The sequence below is a fragment of the Carassius auratus genome, unplaced genomic scaffold, assembly GCF_003368295.1.
Source record: "Carassius auratus strain Wakin unplaced genomic scaffold, ASM336829v1 scaf_tig00215076, whole genome shotgun sequence".
In the NCBI taxonomy this organism is placed as follows: Eukaryota; Metazoa; Chordata; class Actinopteri; order Cypriniformes; family Cyprinidae; genus Carassius; species Carassius auratus.
In genome coordinates, this window is record NW_020527925.1 from 255,893 (window position 1) to 259,663 (window position 3,771).

At 37.4% G+C, this 3,771-nt stretch overlaps 1 long non-coding RNA gene across 1 annotated transcript; it reads right to left on the reverse strand.

Moving 5' to 3' along the window:
* Nucleotides 1-247: 247 nt before the first annotated feature.
* LOC113093571 (uncharacterized) lies at nucleotides 248-1,139 on the reverse strand. The gene is made up of 3 exons (XR_003287743.1): nucleotides 968-1,139; nucleotides 436-673; nucleotides 248-368 (listed from the first exon to the last, which is right to left on the reverse strand). It is a non-coding gene; the product is annotated as an uncharacterized LOC113093571 (long non-coding RNA).
* Nucleotides 1,140-3,771: the final 2,632 nt, after the last annotated feature.

The following is a 3,771-nucleotide window of genomic DNA, read 5'->3' on the forward strand; positions in this document are numbered from 1 at the left end:
GTATGTCACGTCACTTTCACTTTCAGTACAGTATGAATTAGTGCAAACAGAATATCAGGTTGCAGAATAATAGTGAGTCAGAGTCCAGTCAGTGTAGCTGATAGAGTGCAGTGCACACAGTATGAGGCTGCTGGTGTGTGTATGTGTGTGTGTGTGTGTGTGTGTGTGTGTGTGTGTGTGTGTGTGTGTGGTGTTACTGGTACGAGTTCAGTTCAGTCTGATTGCCTGTTGAAGGAACTTGTTTTGCAGTCTGCTGGTGCTGGTTCTGTGATAATGTCTGTCTGATGGTGATGTTGAGAGCAATCCATGGCTCGTGTGGCTGGAGTCTCTGACGGTCCTCAACAAAAGAAAAACCTTGCGTAGATGTCCTGGAGAGACAAAATCATTTTGTCAATTATATATTATTATTATTTAGAATTGTTGTAATGGACATACCATTGATTCCTGTTGAAGGTTGTTGGAGGTATGGGCTCTCAGTTGTGAAGTTTATTTTATGGCCGTAACATCTGTGCAGTCACACAGCTGTTTGGGAATTCAGTCTTCACAGTTTCAGGCTGCAGCGCTGCATTTGGTGACCATTGACTCCTCCATCTCTGGCCTCAGACCCGCTTCTCTTTAGTCTGGAGTGAAGACAAATGTTCTCAGTACCAGCTTTCCTTCTACTGCAGTCTTTCTGTACAAGTAGAAAATAATAAAAACAGTCATAACAAATCAGTTATGTATTGAAAACTCATAGTACATATGAAGACTTCAGATGCAAAGGCATCTAAGTTCCACCTGAAGTTTTCTTCTAAAATTCTTCTTAGAAGAACATTTCATACAGAACTTAAAGGCTTTTGCATCTGAAGTCTTCATATACAACACATCTCGTTCTTCATTTCTCCATCAACTGACTTCATCCTCCAAAAACTGTAAGTCCATAAGAAAAATAGTTTTGGTGAATACAGGTGCAGGTGTCAGTACTCACCATATTCAGTCATTTTCTGCCCAAATTCCAGAAATGATGCCCTGATGATTTGTTCATTCTAGGACTTATAAAAAGATGTATATGTGAAAAATGATAATTGCTGACTTGAATAGAGATCAACATCATATGCTGTACTAATGCATTGCTTGAATACAGACACATCAATGGGGATGAGCACCTTTTCACTCTTTTCTGTTTGGGCACAATAGAGCCATGTTCATTCCTCATCCCCAACAGGACTGATGTTCTTTGTGTTTTTGCTCTTCAGCTGTAAAACAAAAATATGTCTATTAACCCCATGTTTAATTACTATTGCTTATTACATATGAATTAAGACAGATATAATTAAGTAAATTCACCAAAAGATTCAGGTTAGAGGATTAAATGAATATTGATTACAATTTTCTACAAACCTTTCTTGGAGAGGGCTGATCATGACAGGAACTTACTGAGCCACACTAGTAGACATTCAGTTGACAAACCTGAAAGAGGCCATCATGCAACCATCCGCTCTGTTTGTACCTTACAACAGAGCAAGAGAGAATGTGTGAGTGAGTGGAGAGAGTAAAGGACTAAGATGAAGAACAAACAAGCAAAGAAAGGCAAAATCTTGCGTTTGAGTTTAACAAAATGAGAGGGAAGAAAGCTGTATCTTCAAGCTATATTATTCTCAATTATTTTCTACACTATAACATGCAGCAGGATTGTTGTAAGCAGTTTAAAGACCTCTTCATACCAAGGATGAGTCCATACTTAATGACACAGAGGAACAACATCAGTGGAATATATTTTCCAGCTGATGAACATTAAACAGCCAATCAAAATGCACATTTCAAAAGCTTGATCATTTAAAGTGGCAGACATCAACGTCGCTGCAGTGTGTATATTAATAAACATAACTTTATCATTGGTTGATGTTGGTGTGGATGCTAAAATAGTTATTGTAGTTACTATTCTTGGTGTGAACAGCCTTAAATGATCTAATTTGGCCAAATTAACTGAAGATCTGATGTGTCACATGACAAGTTACACAGCATTTCCTGACTTGCTTTTAAACAGACGTGTTCAATTAAAATCAACATGGAAATAAAGGCAGACTGTGAGGTGCGGACAGATATCATGTACTGTTAGAACGGGTTAAGACGGTGCTAATAAAGAATACAGTGGACTCAATATAAACTTTAGGATATAACGCTCTGACTACTTAAAATGGACACAGTCTGCATGAGAGCTGAGGCGATGGTCAATGACAGCAGGAGGAAAAGCTGGAGAGTACGCTTGTACAATATCATATGAATTTGCTGAAATTGTTTGAATTATTAATACTTTGACATAGCACAGGGTTTGTACTGATGGGGTCGTGAGGTATTTAAAAAAGTAAAAAACATAAAATTCGGTGCAAAATGTAACTGCAGTAAAGTTCTGTCGAGGTGCTCAGATCAACACAGACGTACCTCTGGAAATATCTGCCTTAGCAGCTTTTGGTCTTCTCCGTAAACACACAAGATGGTCAAATTCATCCCTCTCCACAAACAAGGTTTGACAGGCCCATGGTCTTCCTTTTCAGCTGGAATAAAGAAAAAGTAACAAGTTGTTGTTGTTGTTTTAATACATACATGTTTAGACAGTGTGTTAGAAATGATCTGTGAACAAAATATTTGAAAGGAAGGACTATAAGGAAGGTTATTACCATAAAGTAAGGATAAATTAATTAAAGTAAATCAGTTATAACTACATATCTTCAACATTACCTGTGTCGAACCTTTGAAGGACTTCATCTTCACTGGAAACTTCTTCAAGTTGAGCTTCGAGTACAAGTTCCCTGTTAATACAAGAACTGATCAAAATCTGATTCTGAGCTGTGAAAATATGCCATGATGAACAAGAGAAAGAAAGAAAAATATGTGTGACTTATTTATGAATTACAGTTCAGAAAAATAGGAAACGAAAATGAGAGAGAGAGAGAGAGAGAGAGAGTGAGAGAGAAGAGAGAGAGAGAGAGAGAGAGAGAGAGAGCATCATAAAGAGCTGCTGGACACTGAATGTTGTTGTAGGAGCTGGAGATGTATGTGATATGAAGAAACTGCAAACTGAAAAGAAAAAAAACACTGAATCACAATTACATTACAAAAAGGTATTAAAGGCATGGCAAATGTGTTAACTAAGAGTACACAATAAGCACAGTTACTGTGGTGAAAAGCATGGTAACGTGTTTATACTACAAATACCAAAGTAAAACTACAGTTATGACGGGAGATACATTGAGTTGTGGTTACTGAGGTTTTATAACACGTGACATGGTTCAGCGAACATGTTACTATGGTAAAAACATGGTAAATGCGCGACTTTTACATGACCTCTTTCCACCACAGGCGAATTTCAAACGAATATCACAATGAAACTAACTTTATAAAGCTGCAGATTTCGAATTAAATGATTTGAACGTCAAACTGGTTTAATAGGACATTACAGTGTCCAGTATCGATTTGAAAATAAAAACTCATATTATTCATAAACGATCGACTACTTTATGAGACGGGAGAAAACCTTACCTGTACATGTCTCGAAGTCATCTAAAATCCATATCATCAAAAATCCACGAACATCTGGGAGAGTTTAAATCAACAATTCAAAACGCAAATAGCAAACATGTTAAAATAAACCCACAATGCATTTAGGCGAAAGTTCATTTATCATACCTCCTGTTGCCAATAGGGGCGCTAATTTAGAGAACGCTCGTGTGGGTCGTATTTATGGATAGTGACAAACGACCCATACGGTCGTATGAGTTGGAGGACTTGTTA